Here is a 19,133-nt window from a genome sequence, read left to right as displayed (position 1 = left end):
TGAAGCTTCAGTTCCTTGGCATTCCATTAACAAAGCTAGGTTTTTGATGAAAATGTCTATATGCATATATTTACACATAGGGAAATTTCCATATAAACGCTAGATGTACTTATCCTTGACATAAGCAAGTAAGCCGTTTAAATTATTTTTTGCCAATTATCGGTTCTACATTGATTGCCTATCAGTTTCACGTCATTTGGTATACGTCATTAGCAAATTGGAACAAAGGGAAATCATTCGGCTCAAAGAGGGAAACAAAGCTGATGATTATAAGAAAAGTGTGGATGTTCATACTTTTCGCTTAATGAATTAAACGACAACATTACAGCTTGCATTACATTAATGGACAACAAGTTTCTATTGAAGCTTTCCTGGGACGCATTGTGCGACGTAGTCTTCAAGGGCTAGCAGCCAAGTAAATACAGTTATATCCTACGATGTTTCGCAGGTTGACATCGACCTCATCTTCAGGTGAATGTGGTGTGGCAATACTGTGTGCAAGTAGACTATTCACCATCTACTGTGTTCCTATTACTGTTTGTTAATTGGTTGGACCATTTCTATCACAAAATCTGTCAATGAATACAAATAGAAACCTTGCATATTTTTCTTGTTGTTGCGCTCAAAATGTCAAGGATTTACAGAAATATGTAACACAGTAACTCCGAGAATTAAGGTCCATTATTAAGATACAAACCACTATTGGAATTCTTGATTTTCTACTTGCACTTTCTTTATAAACATATAAATTCCCGCTCTTAAAAAGTTCCGATTTTCTTCTTTACAGAAACTATGCTTCTGATCCTGCTTCCTGTATCTAACTACATTCTAGTTTCTAAATTCATTATCACCTATTTCTGTGTGATCGTCTGTAGTACCGTGTACTGAGTGAGACCATAAGTTTTGCTTCTTACTTAAAGAACCATTTTGCTTTCTCCTTATATAAAATACACACATAATGACAACATAATTAGTGTATTCGTTTATACATATTAACTACGTAAAAATATTCCAAGTCCCACTGAGGGAGATGAAACCTTTCAGATAGATTCTATTTAGCTTAGATGGACTCACAGTTTAACATTTTGCAGTACTCTAAACAGTGTTTTCAAAGTTTCAGAGTATTCTAGTACATGTAGTATTTTGGTGTTTAGAGCATATAGAGTACTAGTAATGCTCGGTCATACAATACTGCTCCATGTACATATTTGAAAAACAATCTTGAGATTATTTTTCCTCCAGTATAGGCGTTCAAGGATCCATGCGTCCTCACATACCGTAAATTACCTGGCTGAATCACAAACACGCGCTTTAACGATTATAAACAATCAGTTGCAGAGGAAACTATACCTTTCAGGAAGAAACGAAGAAGATAAGGAATGCTACGAAAAAATCCGAAAACCCCTCCATAGGTCCGCCCTCAAAGAGAAGGTCTTTATCGTGTATAGAAGCACGTAGGAGCGTAACTCGCAAAATTGTCAATTTGAGTTATTAGCACAAGCTTCTTGTTTAACCTCCTCTATCTGCCGTAAGCTTTCAGAACTGAACTCCTTATATGAATGGAGATATGATTGCATGTAAAAGGCGTATCATGAAAGTCAGAGTGTAAAACATCTAAGAAAAAATGAAACTAACATATAACTTTTCTCCCTTTGATTAGTTCCTTCCTGATGTTTATTTGGGAACAAGTAAACTGGCATTCCTTATTTGTATGAAGAAAAGGGAGCAAAACAAAAGAAAAAAAATAGAAATGAAAGTTGAACACATTACATATTATATTATTAAAGCGTTTAGAGAATTTCCTCCTGGTCTTTCTTCAGTCGTACTTTATAATGAGTTGCTGAAGTCCAGGAATTAAGTGAGGAGCCGAGGATAATAATGGCAAATCATAACCAAACTCCATTTTGTAAAGAAGGTGACATCATCCTTTACACTCTAATGTTCATTTGCACAACATGTGGATTTAAAAGTGGAATATGCGAGTGGTAGGGATCCTATGTTTCTGTTCTTAAGAACCTATACCTGTCTCAAGCGCAGTTAATACATGCTATGAACATTACCTCCTTTAACATTTAATTTGATGAATAATGATATGATGAATATAAAGAAGTTCAATGTTTTGCTTGGTATATAATTTAAAAAGTGATTTAAATGTTCCGGGATTAAAGGGACACCGTATTTTACTCGAAACTATTAGCAATTGGAAGTTTTCGGATTACTTAAGTTGCATTTAAAGCCACATTTTTTAAAATTATTATTGTGTTGTAAAGTATTCTTATTTTGTAACGAGTATAACACTACAAAATTTCTTATTTAAAACATAAAGTGCGAGAAGCAAACTTTCTTAATGATAGTTCAATTTGTTCTTTTGAAAAGAAGCAACATATTTAGGTATATCAGGGGCATAACTATTTCCTAGCCGCAATTACAACCACACTGGAGTGTCGTCATCAGTGACGTACGGCCACGGTGATTACCAAAGCACCGAGGCGCCCAATCAAGTGTATTTGTTTCTTATTTTTATTGTTGTTAATATTGTTCTTGTTCATGTTCTGGGCTTGAAAAATCCACTCGCCTGCTCGAGAACTTTCTTTTGCATTGGCTAGTAAAATCACAACAATCAAAAATTTGAATTCAAGAACCAGATATCATTCTTTATTTCTAAAAGATATGCCAATAAACAAACAAAAAAATGTATTGACATGTTTACTGTGTTGCAAAGTGATTTTCGCTTATTGCTATAAACACTGTGACTGCAAAATAGTCTTGCTAATAATTTTTTGTTGCTAGCGAGTACTTCCAAGCAAGATTTCTCAACCTGTATTCATAGTACTAATTTTATTATTATTATTATTATTATTATTATTATTATTATTATTATTATTATTATTATTATTATTATTATTATTTTAATGTAACAATGACTACACAGACTATGGGACTTGCATATTTCTCCATTCAAACCGTGGAACATCAAAGCACAAATTGTCTCGCAAATCAATATAAAGATTGGTACTCATTACCTAAGAATCTACTGGGGCGCTGCCCTGGCAGTAAGTAAACTACTAGAGCATCGCTTAGGCGCAACCCTGCTCGACTTCGTTAATGGTCATCTGTGTATTCATGAATACATAACACTATAGTTGTATCTTATTTTCAATTTCTAAAGGGCGTAACTTAATCTTTTTCACTTAGAAGACGCGGCGGAAGGAAGTAACTGATTGAGGCACATTTTTTCCCGTCAGAAATAAAACGTAGTCAAACTTATTAACTTCAGAAACACCAAATTGAAAGATCTCATGGTACAAACTTTCGCAACAATGTTACACGTAGAATTTCAAATCGCTATTGTGTAAAATTAAAAACATGCAAATACGCCTGGACGCGTGAATTTACCAACCATATATGCAAGCGATAGCACGAAAAAATAATTAATGGCATTTTGCTTATTCACCTGAAACCCTCATCCCGAGGGCTCCATGGGCTACGGATGTATTTTAACATCTACTAATAAGACTGTTATGAAACACAAGGTATAATCCTTTGATTACCTAATCTCAGTGTTGGTATGACATTCGGAGTTTAACCTATTCCATCCGAGGCCGTTGTCAGCAAAGACAAATATCTTTTCTAAATAAAGGACGCATCGTATAATAGAGTATACATGACCTACTGATACGTAGCATGTTTTGAGTGATCAAAATTTAGAGACTTCTTCTATATACATTGTACAATATCGTATATGACACATATTTTATAATAAACAAAGTTAAGCCGCGCACGTTATGTTCAGCCTATTTACAGAAAGTTGAAATATGCAATAATATGATTATATAATATACTTGTTTGCTAACTATATGTGAAAAATATCTAATTCACTTCTTACAAAACAGCAGGACTGGTGATGTAAGTAAGCCGCGATGATCATGGTAATTTAAGTGGTGTCGTCTCAAAGTTTCTTATTCATGTAAGAAATATTTTATTCTTTTGGTGTACGTTTCCTCTGTTTGGCATTCTACTTCTTTGTCCCCTTTTCCCTTAAAGATGTGTAGTGATAAACAGTTGAAGACAGAATGTTAAGCGGCTTTTCTTTTCTTTCGTTGATATCCACACAAAACTAAGTTTTAAGTTTTTTTTAGCTTTTGTATAAATATGGAATTAGCTTCACGTGTTCCATGATTCAAGAACCAGTTAATAGGTTACCATCGCTAACGTTCTTAAAAAGGTTTCATTTTGCATGGTGGCTGAGTGGTAGAGCATTCATCCTCGTTCGATCTCAGGGAAAGGACTTCTGTCGGGGATAACATCTTTGTCCGTGGGTTTTCTCAGGTTAACCCCGTTTCCTCCCACATTCACATTCCAACAATTCTTACACCATTATACACTTACTTTAATTACCTTCCTTAGGCTAACAGGAATAATCGTGAGGCAATTAACTTAAATGTTTCATTTCATTTTCATTAACGTTTGTTCCACATTGCAATAATTTCATTCCTGTTGTCTTAGCAAAATGTTTTGCTATAGTACATGGCACTCAAACTGACGTAAGAGCTTCAGCGCCGCTCTCACGTCCACCAAACCGGTAGAAGCGACTTTGACAGCGCAACAAAGTAAAGGACTAAAGTGACACATAAATTTGACATTTTTAATCTGAAACAGGAATTGAGACTTGTAGAGCATATTTTGCTGAGAATATTTGTGAAACATACACGTTAGTGGCTTATTCGTTTCGTATTTAACAGCTGTTTCTATTTACCTATGATTTTACTTAGATTAGTATTTAATCATAAAAGTTTATTTTAGCAATGAAAATTAGCTTACAAAAGATTAATTTTATGAATCCCTTGTAACTATGAATATCTGTTGTGAAACGCGCTATAACACTTCGGTGATTACACAAGTTTCTTCCAGCCACACTTTAAGTAAAGAGGAAGGTAAAATTACAATTACTAAAATATTGATAGACCAGGTTGACGATCGTAGAAATGTTCTGGAGAGATTTTAGCCTTGGGCTTCCATCTGAAATCATCACTTGTCATCAGAAATATATTTAGTCTTTGTTCTCTACGAGCTTCTTGTGCCAGAAGTTTAGATTAACTTTTTAATTTTAAGGACGAAGAAAAAAAACTAGTGTCTCTATTATAGTGTTTTCAAATTTAGAATATACATATCTTCACCGATAAAATCAAAATATCAAAGGCAAAATTCTTATTTTCGGCAACTGTGGTTTAGTGGTAGAATACTCGCCTATGGTGTGTGGGCTTCTGATATCGATCCCAGCTCTTGACGTGTGCTTCCTGGATGACAATACCGTGTGCGTGAATTTTCTTGATGTTTCATTTTCCCATTTTCTCCATTGTGCCACTTAGTTTGGGTGAATGCTCGTGAAACGTTAAACTATAAACTAAATTATTTATCCAATGAACCTCGCATATTCCCTCTGTTTTAAAACAGAGAAAAAATAAGTAAAATTATTGATAATGGGTGAATTTTCAAAGCAATGGGAGGAATTAAAATAATGGAAGGAAATGGGAAAATCCCAACAATCCTACAACACATTTAAAAAATATTTAAAGGCATTGTTGAAATCTAAGATAATTATCATTAGAGGTCATGTATCCTCACTGGACCATCAAGCATTCCGTATGAACAATTTATGAATTGCTGGGTATCATGTTGTTTGCTTACTGAGATACCTTTTTCGCCTCTGATGGAAATATTGCCCTTCGCTTTGCGGACTCATACGTTTCATCCTCGGATGCATCTAAATAAAGATGAAAACAAGGTACCTTGCCAACTAATGTCAAGTATGTGTGCATTCATTTGCTTATCATGTGAATATTCGAACCAAACCAAATATAGTATTCATACCAATTAGAAACAGAAAACAATAGCATTAGTAAAATACATTCATTAATGATCATATTACTGTCAAAGATTTGTGTTTTATGGAATAATGGGTGTAGTTACTGAGACTTGTACCACACAATTTGCCTGCTAGAAGCTAAATTTTTCACCAGACATTTGCCAACATCGCGCTACGGACACGAAGTTGACACCATATGCGAGTTCGGCTGTCTCGGACTATAGAGTCATCAGTGAGCAAAACAATTTTCCAAGGAACCTTTCCATACCATGACCAACTTTATGCAATGATCCAACCTCCAGTTGCAGGAACAGATTGTCTTTGATAATATTTTAAATATGGATTATTCTCGATTTTTATGTTGTCGCAGTAGTTGGAAATTCAATTACAACACACTATTTCGTAAGTAGATCTCAATGAATAACTTATACTGACTCACACCTATTTTCATGTGTTGAAAATGGATCTTTTTTATGCACGTAATTAGGGAATTAAAAATTTATATTGCATTACTACAAAATGCATGATTCACATGATTCATGTTTATGCGATATACTATTCATGGCAACGAATTCCCAACAAATACGCTACCTTCAATACAATATCAATATAAACCCATCGTGTTTGGGAGACCTAAACCTAGAGCTTGATCCTCTGTCTTTGATGGAAATCAATTAATTTTGCTCTCGGCTCATGTTCTCAAATACATGAAAGAAGAAATAAATGAAATCTTTAAGTTTTACGTTCCACGATTATGTTGTAAATTTTCTCTATAATGTTGTTTATATATTGGGATCCTTGAACAGGTATATTTCTGGGCAATAACTTCTTTCGTTTAAAAAAATCGCCAGCCAGGTTTTGCATGTATCTTTTATGAAATTTACGCTTAGATTTATTAATCCGTATTGTATCACAGAACATGAGATGTTTTGTAAAGTTCAGATTTCCATTCTTTGTTTTCTTAGCTTACTGATTATATCACAATTTGAACCCACTCTTTTCGGAAACGTGTGTATATTGTAAACTTCATTATGATTTCAGAGAAGTTATAATTATTCCTCTCCTATTTTGAGGAATACTTCAATTTTTAGAGTTCTGATTAAACGATTTGTAATGCTAATTTTTATATCAATGTTATTAATTATAAAATGTGTTTTTCCCTTAAAGCAAATTCCTTACTTTATTGATAATTTGCTTTATTTATATGCTGGTAATATATGAGTGGACTTTTATCTATGAAGAAAACATTGAATGATTTAATACACCATTTATATTTTTTAAATTTTATTAACATACCCCCAAACATATCTGATGAGCAGGGCTATTACAACGATACAACGATACGTTGTATATACTTATGGGCAATGAGTATTTCTTTATATGTACTAACCCAGGTTATTTCCAAGAAGAAGTTAGTTACATATATATAATTGTAAAAATAATGAGTTTGTCAATATCTGGTTGGCAGACAACCAGATAAATAAAAATAAATAATATATAAATAAAAAATGGAATCAATATAAGAGACGAAGTGTGCGTGTTATTTAATGTGGCTCAGTAATAAAGAACCAGTGTCCAGATTTATCGTTGTAAATGGTACAAGAAACCCGGGAAGTTGAGAAGGAGCGTTTTTTTTAAGTTTAGTAAAAAAACGACCAAAATTGACTCAGACATCAATTATATTTGTTTAAGAAGCGGCCGAGTTATATATCGGAGCAGATTGAGTGACATAGATGGTGAAACGATGGACAGCCCAACAATAGATTCATCCAATATGTTGGAAATTTTGAAGGAAATGTCCCGACATCAAGCAGAACAATTTGCTCAATTGAATCAGCAACAAACGAAACAATTTGCTCAATTGAATCAGCAACAAACGAAACCATTTGCTCAATTGAATCAGCAACAAACTGAACAATTTGCTGAATTGAATCATCAGTTAGAAAAGCTAGATCAAAAGACGAATCACCAAGCCCAACATGTTGATGAGCGCTTGGAGCAATTGCAACAACGGAATGACGGTTTGCAACAGCAGTTGCAACAAATTAATCAACAGATCAAAGCTAAATTTGAACATCATGAGGATGAAATGGGCAAACTAGTTCAAAGGTGTACTGACATTCAAGATTCTGTGAATGCTGTCGAGACGGTCGTAGAAGAACATGAGAACCTGATTAAACAACTCCAGGAGGAATTGAATTTTATAAAAGAAAATCGTATGTCAGAAGGCGCAGTGCAAGATGGTGGGCACATGAATTCTGCACATCCCACTTCCAATGATTGGGTATCTCTACGTCATCACCGAACAACGCTTGAAGATAACCCGTCTTCGGGTAATGAAGATAGTACAGAAGGAGAAAGAAGAGTGAGGCGATCATTTCAGCAGAAGCGTGCCCATCACAGGTATTTAAGGGTTAAAGCAAATAAATCTTTGCGTGTTATTGAAGTGAAGTCAATCACAAAATTTAGTGGTATACCAGAAGATATAACTGCGAGGGGATTTCTCGAAAAGTTTGAAGATGAATGTGAGTTGATGGACATAGACGAATCTCAATATTTGAAATTACTGCCCCATGCATTGTTGCCACCATGTCTAACGTGGTTTAAGGCCATATGAAATAATCTCCATACGTATGCTGACTTTAAAAATGCATTGCTCTCTAATTATGAAAACGACTTCATAATAGCAAATAGATACGCGCTGTTAAGATCGAAACCCTTCAATCCAAAGCTGCATAAGAATATTACAGAATTCGTAATTTCTACATTTAATGAGTTGAGAGTGTTAAATCCGGGTCACCCGGAATCAAGGATTATCGCCTCTATCCGTATACTATTGCCCTTTAGATTACAACAGCTTTTAATGCCCACGCAATGTGTTAACTTTAGTCATTTAATAATGCTTCTTCAGGGTTATGAAAGTCAATTTGTAGCACAAAATTGTAATAGAGGACAGGACAAAGGTCAAAGCAATTCTATTCGTGGTCATGTACAATATGCCCCAGTGCGCAATTGAAGTATACATTTAGAAAACACAGTTGATGGCAGAACAAACAATGCTACCGGTAACCCGGTGCAAGCAAACCGTGGAAACGCAAACAGGAGAAATAACCACAGTAACAACAACTGTCGCTCTTTAGTGCAAAATAGAAATTCAAAATGGTAGAAATTACTTTGATAGAAGATATACAGATGGCTGTAATTACACATGTAGAAATCCGAGTGCTGTAGCAATGCATAATCACCAAGGAAGTACCCAAGAATGTGGAGTACAGTGTAATTTAACCGAAGTTATGAATCAAAGTAATTTAAACTAGATTGTGCTGATGTGGAAGGGGTTGTAGCCACGTCAGCGTTAGACACTTCCAATCAACTTTTTGATTGTGAGACTGGATTTTGTCTTTTTAAAAACCTTTTGTACGGAGAGAGTGAATATAAAAGTTAATGATATTTCCATTCATGCTTTAATTGATACAGGAGCTACCGTATCCCTTTTGTCATATGCTTTTTGGCGTGAAATTACCTAAAATTATTAAAATCCTACATTACAAAAGGTAGACAATTTGTTATTGGTTAATTACACAGGCAAGCATAAAAAAGAATTCTAGGCAAAACACAAATAGAAATTGAAATACAAAATTATAAAATCACGATCCCTATTCTAGTTATTAGTGAATTGAACGAAAAGATACTAATTGGATTAGACTTTTTAACGCAATTACGTACCGTTTTAGATTTTGAAAACAAGACCTTTACTATACGTACATTAGATGACGTAGTAATTCAGAAATTAATCCCCGCTAAAGATAACATCGCATCTCAATGTCAACCTTTCGTAAATAATGTTTTAGATGTTAAAGCTAATGAGTTGAAGAAAGCTAATGCTAGTAAAAGGATGATAGAAAATGGGGATCTTTCTTTTCGTAATTGTGTAGATGATATTCTAAATTCATTGGGTTCTCTTGATAACCGAATTATTTCATCGTTTAAAGATATAATCTATAAACATAAGAGAGTGTTTTCACTTAACCCAGGTTGCTGTAAGGACTTTGTATATACTATTGAAGTAGATACTAAAGATCCCATTGTGACGAAACCTTATATTATCCCATATCGATTTAGAGAAAATTTGCGTAAACAGATATCAGAGATGTTAGAGCAAGGAATAATTAGACCTTCTCAAAGCATACATTTAAACCCGTTGCACGTAATACCAAAGAAAGACGGAAAACTGAGAATAGTGATGGATCTCAGAAAATTAAACTCACATGTTAAGTTACAACAAGTAAGATATCGTTTGTTTTTGTTTGAAGGTCAGTTATATGAATATAATCGAGTGGTGTTTGGATTGATAAATGGTAGTGCAGCATTGGCATCTTGTTTAAATCAAGTGCTAAGGCAAGATTTATGTAGTAATGTCGTATATTATGCCGATGATATTTTGATTATGGGAAAAACACCCGAAGATTATTTGAAGAATTTAGACTTAGTTCTTCAGCGATTAGAAAATTTCGGCTTAACTCTAAATATTGAAAAATCCAAATTCTTTCAAAGGTCTATTGAATTTTTTGGGTACTCAATCGATGCAAGTGGAATGTGTTACAGTGATTCCAAAGTGCAAGCAATTAGAAATCTACCAGTCCCCATTAATTTGAAAGAAACTCGACAAATATTAAGACTTTTCAATTGGTTCAGGAGATCAATCCCAAAATTCGCCGAAATCGCCGAACCTTTATTCTCAATAACCAAGAAAGGAATACCATGGCGATGGGGAGATGCCCAAGAACAAAGCTTTCAACATTTGAAAACATGCATTATGAAAAATATTCGTTTGAATCATCCTGACTATAATCGTCCTTTCTATGTTCAATGTGATGGTGTACCTACAGGAATTTCTGGGATACTTTGGCAACCTGGTGTTTCTACAAATGAACCTTCTGTAATACATTGTGTCAGTCGAACTTTGAAAAACGCTGAAAAATGGTATACTATTACGGAAATTGAACTTTCGGCGGTACGTTTTTCGTTACAAAAATTCGCTGCATATCTCAGTGGATTCATTTTACGGTCATTTCGTACCACAGTTCGTTATGTCACTTGAAGAAAATACAAGGATATAATCGCCGTTTATTAAGATGGTCATTAGAGTTACAATCTTTTGATTTTGAAGTTAAACACATAAAAGGGGTGGAGAATGTTCCAGTAGATACGTTATCCAGATTGTTCCCTAGTGAAACTCACCATGTGTTATAGATAAATGTGTTCAAAATTTTACAGGAAGAAATTTCCAATATTTCCGTCGATGAATTGCAATATTCCCAAAGAGAATATGCACCTAATGCAAACATTATTCAACATTTGACGTCATGTGCAGATAAATGTGACTGTCCTCGTTCCTGGAACACTCTGTATCAAATGTCAAATAATATTTTGGTAATTAAAGACTTCAGATATGAACATAGAATCAAGATTTGTGTTCCACCAAAATTGGTTCCGTGTATATTAAAGGCGTATCATGATGATTATAAAAGTGTATTCCCTAATTAAAAAATCCTTTTACTGGAAATTGCTTAGATCCCAAATCAAGAATTATATTAATGATTGTGAAGGATGTATGAAGATCAAGCATAATAAATCGATCCATATATAAATCTATGTTGTCCATAATACCTGAACGTCCACATTCGTTCATTTCTATAGATTTGTATGGACCGCTTCCTAGAGCTCCTACTGCCGAAACATTTCTGCTTACCGTAATGGATATTTTTACGAGATATATAGTCGCTTATCCTCTGCGTAGAGCTACCTCATCAGCGATTGTTAACCGTATACTGAACGTTTACATCCCAGATTGTGGTCCGGTTCAACATATACTATGTGATAATGGAGGACAATTCCGCAGTGATATATTTTTGCGTGCCATGAATACTGCTGGCATTAAAATACACTTCGTAACGTTGTATCATCCCAGCAGTTCAGTTGTTGAGAATATACATCGAAACCTTGGAATGTTATTCCGACATTACTGTCGTGGTAAACAGAGTAATTGGGTCAAACATGTGACTGAAATTACATATTTTCTAAATTATTCGGTGTCTGATACTTTAGGAGTTGCACCTGCCAATATTCATAATGGGACCGACTATGTCGCACCAATTGGACAACATTTTGGGATTCAAACTGATGGAAATAATGAAATTGATTATTCACATCTTGTGAGTATGATACTTTTTCTTAGAATGCAAAAATTCAAGTTTCGAAACTTGAAAGTTGAAGAACAGCAATTGGGTAAAATTAAAATTAAGCCTAATGATTTGGTATTCGTAAGATTATATCCCCAGAGCGATGCTTCATTAAAAAAATACATACATTTTGCGATTTGTTTGCTGCACAGGCTTATGTACGAAACAAACTAATCCTAAAGTATTTGAACATATGGATATAAGAACTGGGAAAATTTTAGGATTACGAAATATTGATGAAATTAAGTTATGGCAGCCTACTAAAACACAAGAAAACGATGAATGGATTTAATCAAAACTTTTGTTCCTCCTGAAGTCATAACGAAAGCTAATGTAAAGAACACTTAACAGAATGGAAATATGTGAGTTGATTTAATGTATTTTTAGTTTATGCTATTTAATCTTGAGTTCATATGCCTTGATGTTATATTGTGTATTACTTAATATTTGTGTTTCATATTATTTATGCTTTTTTATTTTGTATTATCAATCTCGTTATTCGTGTTCCATTCATGTAACTTAGACTGGAATTCCGATGTTTGAACAGACCGTACTCAATTGATTTTGCTTCAACTATCATTATGATTTCTCGATTTTACTTTATGTTATTTAATCTTGAGTTTCTCAAATGTTCCATACTATTTATATGTTTTCTTATGATTGCCAACATATAACATTAATTTCATTATTCATGTCATGATGTTAATAAGATATTAATTAATATGCTATGTACTGATTATTATCGACAATTCAATCTCAATTTATATTTTGTTTAATTATATGTTATATTTGATCATTTTGGCGTTCAAAGAACGACTATATGACTATCACATACATCTTTTTCAAAACCTTCTTCATGATGCCCAAGTAAATAATTATTAAATTGTAACAAAGCATGTAATGGCCACGAAAAGGAATCAAATAACTCCTAAAAGCTTTTTAATGAACCCGAAAAAGGACTTAAATAATTTCTTAATCTAATAACGAATGCGCCTCATGATAATAAAGTTTAAAATAAATATGATAAATAAATATGATAATGATATTGTTATAGAATTAAATATGATATATTTATGTATAATTATATGATTTTTTTAATATACGAGGTGCATTTGAAAACTCGAATGATCCATGTGTATATAAACGGTCCAGAATTCTTTTCCTTTTCATGAAAGTTAATGAATAAAAAGGAAATTCCGTTCGGGTGTCATTATATACAACGATACGTTGTATATACTTATGCGCAATGCGTATTTCTTTATATGTACTAACCCACGTTATTTCCAAGAAGAAGTTATTTACATATATATATAATTGTTAAATAATGAGTTTGTCAATATCTGGTAGGCAGGCAACCAGATAAATAAGAAAATAAATAATATAAATAAAAAAATGGACTCAATATAAGAGACGTATTATTTAATGTGGCTCAGTAATAAAGAACTTGATTCATCGTTGTACTATCAGTATACGATTTTAACCCTTTCCAGCCAGTTGATAACTTTTGGAATCACTAAATATTTATAATCATAAATGTAATAATAATTCATGCCATTTCCCCGTGTAATCATTACATTCTTCATTCGGGTCAATTTCATAAGTTGACACCTCTGCTTACGCGCGTAGAAGGATCTTGAGCGCCAATGATGAAGGTAATGTGTTACTGCTGTGAAAGAGGAAAAAGTGGCTATGTTGATTTTGCTATAAATGAAGTAAGTAAGGTACATTTTCATAAATGTTTTCATGTTTTGCTATCGGAAAGAATCATAAATTACAATGACAAAACAAACAATTCATTCCGTATGAATTTTCTTTGTAAACAATACGACCTTGTTCGTTAGTTGCCATATGTCCTCAATTGACACAAATAATGTAGTACCAAACGTAATGCCAAACGCAACCTGACCGGAACGTTGCGACACAAGAAAAAGATATACTATTATTTTGGTTACGGTTTTGTATGTATGGAAACTATCTCCTCTTTTCAAATTCACACGTGAGTAAAGATTTTAACCCTTTTCAGCCCGTTGATAACTTTTGGAATCACTAACAATTTTTTTTTAAAAAATAAACTAACTAGCTCTATAGCCTATGGAACCCGGAGGTTCAATGCCGCGTTCAGAAAAGCTCTCCACTGACTTCTATCCTTAGCCAATTGGATCCAGTTTCTACTTTGTATTTCTATCTCTGCGAGATACATCTTAATATTGTCCTCCCATGTGCGCTTAGGTCTTCCTAATGCTCGTTTCCCGATTTATCTTCCAGTCAAGACTTTGAAAGCGTTTCTGCTTTCTTCCATTCTAGCTACCTCACCTGCCCACCTAAGCCTCCTAGATTTACTACCCTAACAATGTTCGGTAAACCGTATAAATTATGTACTTCCTCGTTATGAAGTTTCCACCATTCCCATTCCCGTTCCTCTTGGGTCCGAATATTCGTCTAAGGATCTTGTTCTCAAATACTTTCAGTCTATGTTCTTCCCTCAGAGTAAGCGACCATGTTTGGTGACCGTACAGAACAACAGGTACGATTATTATTTTGTATATTTTAAGTTTCAAATTTCTCCACAGAATTCGCGACGACAAAAGATTTTGAACCGAATAGTAACACGAATTCCTTGCTTTTAGTCGGCATATAATTTCTCGTGAATATGGTTTTCGTCTGATAATATTGATCCTAGATATTTGAAATTATTGACTTTATCAAATGTATTATTTAATATTTTAACGCATCCACAATTTGCCGTATTACGGTCCCGACGAACTTCCATGTATTTAGTTTTCTCCGCATTTAAGTTACTTCCAAACTCATGTCCCTGCAAGCGTTTAATAAGATCTCTGCATTTCTTTCTATTGTTCTCCTATCATCCCCTATTAAAATTTACATCATCAGCATATGCTGTAACCTGGTGAATACCGTTCAACCTGGCCCTGGTTGCTATCTTTGATTTTCCTTATAGCGTATTCCAGAATAAAGTTAAATAATAATGGCGACAACGCATCTCCTTGTTTAAGCCCATTTTCGACGTGAAAGTTCGTGGATTTATAATCATAAATCTAATAATATTTCATGCCGTTTCCCCGTGTAATCATTGCATTCTTCATTCGGGTCAATCTCATAAGTTGATACCTCTGCTTACGCGCGTATCTGCCACACAAAGGATCTAGAGCGTCAATGGTGAAGGTGATTTTGTACTGCTGTGAAAGAGGAAAAAGTGGCTATGTTGATTTTGCTATAATTGAAGTAACTAAGGTACTTTTTCTTAAATGTTTTCATGTTTTGCTATCCGAAAGATTCATAAATTACAATGACAAAACAAACAATTCATTCCGCATGAATTGTCATTGTAAACAATACGTTTTTGTTCGTTAGTTGCCATATGTCCTCAATTGACACAAGTAATGTAATTCCAAAAGTAATGCCAAACGCAACCTGACCGGAATATTGCGAGAGATGAAAAAGATATACTATTATTTTGGTTACAGTCTTGTATGTATGGAAACTATCTCCTTTTTCAACTTCACACGTGAGAGATACGTGTCGAAACGGAAATGAGTGAACGGAAATGAGTATATATTTTTTTGCGAAGGGATTATTATTATTATTATTATTATTATTATTATTATTATTATTATTATTATTATTATTATTATTATTATTATGAAAAAGAAGAGGAGGAGCAGGATGAAAACTATTTCTTTGAATTATATTTTATTCATAGTCTTTTCGGCATTTTGGCGCAGGTTGGGACAGAATAGGGTTAATAAAGACAGGATATAAGACAAGGACTTTTATAAATACTTGGCTGTTGAAGGTGAGGAAAATCGTGGAAAAAATGTCAAGATAGACATTCTTGGGGCTCGAAGTCACGCACTTACCCGCTGCAGGTTCAAAGACATTTTCTTTGAATGTGTACATTTACCTGTACACACATAACCCATCCACCCAGCCACAGCTTTTTGTTGAGGAGTGCTTTCAACACATCGGCTCACTTCATCCTGTTTATGCTGCTCTGTTGACCAGAGTTCGAAAGTATTTGTAGAACGATGTTCAATGATAATTGTATTAACAATAACAATTCTCGTTCCACTTTCTAGAAGAAACAATAAGTTCTCGCACCGCAGGCAAATTTACAATATGACCTGTTTGAGTGAATGATGTGGCATTGACACGGGTGCTTTTCCAGGAATTCAGACCTAAACATTTGTTGACTTTTCGACCCCTTCAACATTCTTCAAATTGCTCCTTGCCAAAACATTTTACTTTCCGCGTGAATAGATAAATATTCTAAGAAACAAAAGTGTGTGATTCTAACGGCTACAGAAAGGCTGAAAAGTGAGATGTAAAATAAACTGTTCGAGTTCAATTAAAAGTGTTTCCCTAGTTTGGCTAGCCAAAATAAGTCATTTCATCTATCTTCGTAGCCAGTCGAAAAAAATGTAGAAGAGGGAAAGTTATAACTGCCAGATATGAAAATTTTCTTCTCCAGGGAAATACGTTTCCTGAAGGGGTAAATTTCTAGCACCTCAATAAAGTTGCACGGTAAGGGTGACTTTGAAAAGTCAAAATTAAGTCGTTAACTTATTATCAAAACTATTCTCAGAAACGAGAAAAACGCATTTGCTCTTGACCATCTTTAGATGTTTACTGAAAATAAATAAAAACAGCGATTTTTATTATTGCTTGGAACAATTAGCTCAGATTTTTTTCAATTTGAAACAGTTTCTGAAAATTGTAAATTGATTTCGACATGAATTTATAATTCTAACAGTGAATGTAAAGAATTTGGCTGCATTTGAAAGACAAAAGCGTCTGGAACCCTCATGAAAGGAAATAAAAAATACCATAACATTCAAGCTAACACTAATAATGCAATGCTGTTTCCGATCAAACACATGAATTCTTTGAAAACTAGAGAAATTTTCTTCCCAGAATAGCAGTACCTCTGAAATCATCACTGAGCCAAAGAAATGGGGTGAATTTAACCCCAACTTTGGAGTTTCCGCATATAATGTGGGAACAGGTGACTTTTCTAATCGCTTCGGTAAAAAGTTTTAATTTTGATGTAACATAGTCTTTGAGGTTTACCTACCATCTTCATTGCTTCAAGATGATTAATCGTGCGCAAGAGAATTTTCCATGTTTATTTTAAATATTCTTTGTAATACAGTATTGCATTTCACAGACAGTTCACAGTGTGTTCAGAGCTGTATGTTACAAACCGTGTTCTTATAGTTGTGCATTTTTTAAACTTATGTCGAGTAACATTGCTGAAATTAAATGTATTAACACATCATCAACCTGTATCTGTGTTATAAGGGAAGATCGCAAAACTATGTCAAAATAATCTTTCAATTTTACGTTTCAATTTCAGTTTATGTCCTGTAGGTTTAAGGAGACGGATGGTTAATGAAACAAATGATTGCGTAAGAATTAGTGGAATGGCAATATTGGAGAAAAAGCAAGAACCGAGAAAAAATCCACAGACAAGATTTTGTCCTCCATAAATTCACATAAACTGAGATCCAACTGGGAGGGACCCTCGTATGAACACCATATCTCTGAGCCACCATACCCCCAATTCCCAGTCATTTCTACCACCAACTGTTGCTAATGGATGAGTTCAATACAAAGCTCCCTCATGGCTATATGGTTAGCATGGAGACCTGGGTTCGATTTATGTGAGTGCTCATGTAGTTCGGATCACATGTTAAGCTGTAGGCCTACATCTTATATAGCTCCGGTGCTGAAAGGAACGCTCAACTCAAAAAGAAAACGAATGCCAATCTTAGCCTAACATTTCACACGACATTATATGAGATTTGATTGTAAATATAGATGTGAAAACATAATCTTATTAACACCCACCAAAGATAAGAATACTTATGAGTTAACCACAATGCAGGTCGAGTTAGTATTTCTTAGTATTGGTTTTAGTAATCTATTCATTCTATCTTCTTAGAAAATTCCATGTATTTTTCAAATGTAATAATAATGATAATAATAATAATAATAATAATAATAATAATAATATGTTTCATTTCAGATAATGGCAGATTTCCAAACTTGAAAATTTATGCAATTTAATATTAACTTGAAGTAGCACATCTATACTATAACTACTGGTTCTTTATTTAACTTTATTTATACATATTTCTGGGTATTACCGATATCTATGGCATTATACTCGTTACTTGGTAGGGATGACGTCCATCGGCGAGCTCATTATCGAGGAAAGCAAGGAAATGTCCTGGAGCTTGTATATTAGGTACTATCCCGCTATTTCCTTAGTAAGCCAAGGGAAAACCTCACTTACAGTCAGGATGGCTAGCCTGAGAAACCTTTTGGACCGAGGTCTCTACTATGAATTGACTTCGGGACCGCTCGCCCCAAAATACCAATATTAAGTTGACTGCTATCCTACGCAGGGCAATGTGCTACTGATTGTAATAGAGAAATAAGATCAAAGGTAGAATCTGTTCCTCGAACTCTGAATCTATATGCAGAAGGCCATTACCCGATATCTCTTACTATTTTTCTCTATGAAAATCAACATTTAAACCAGATGTGTTCATTGATGTTTAACACTTTCGGTGTGTGAGATATGTATATACAATCAGAAACAATATTAAGTATAAGTTGGAGCTATAAGAAATGATAGCTCCAATCGATGTCTAATATTGTTTTTGATTGTACAACGTAACTAATGATAATAAGTATTGTAGGAGCGAAGTTATATGTAATGTTTAAAACTGCATTATAAAAATGGGTTAAAAGAACGAATCGCGTTTAGGCACCAGAGCCGAAAGGAATATAGGTTTTACCACTTCAGGACAGGGGCGTCATTTGGGGATTAAAGGTTCATTTGCATCCCTCTGAGATTGAAGAAACCCTATATATTTAATCAATGCGATAAGGATTTCGGAGTGCATTTTCAAATTTACCGGATTGACGTGCTATTGCCTCCTGGAGATGATGTTAATATTTTAATGGCTGTGTAGTTCCGAGGAACTATTTTATTTATT

This window comes from Thermobia domestica, chromosome 4 (assembly GCF_964235325.1).
Source record: "Thermobia domestica chromosome 4, izTheDome1.hap1.1, whole genome shotgun sequence".
Lineage (NCBI taxonomy): Eukaryota > Metazoa > Arthropoda > Insecta > Zygentoma > Lepismatidae > Thermobia > Thermobia domestica.
This window is presented reverse-complemented; position numbering follows the sequence as displayed.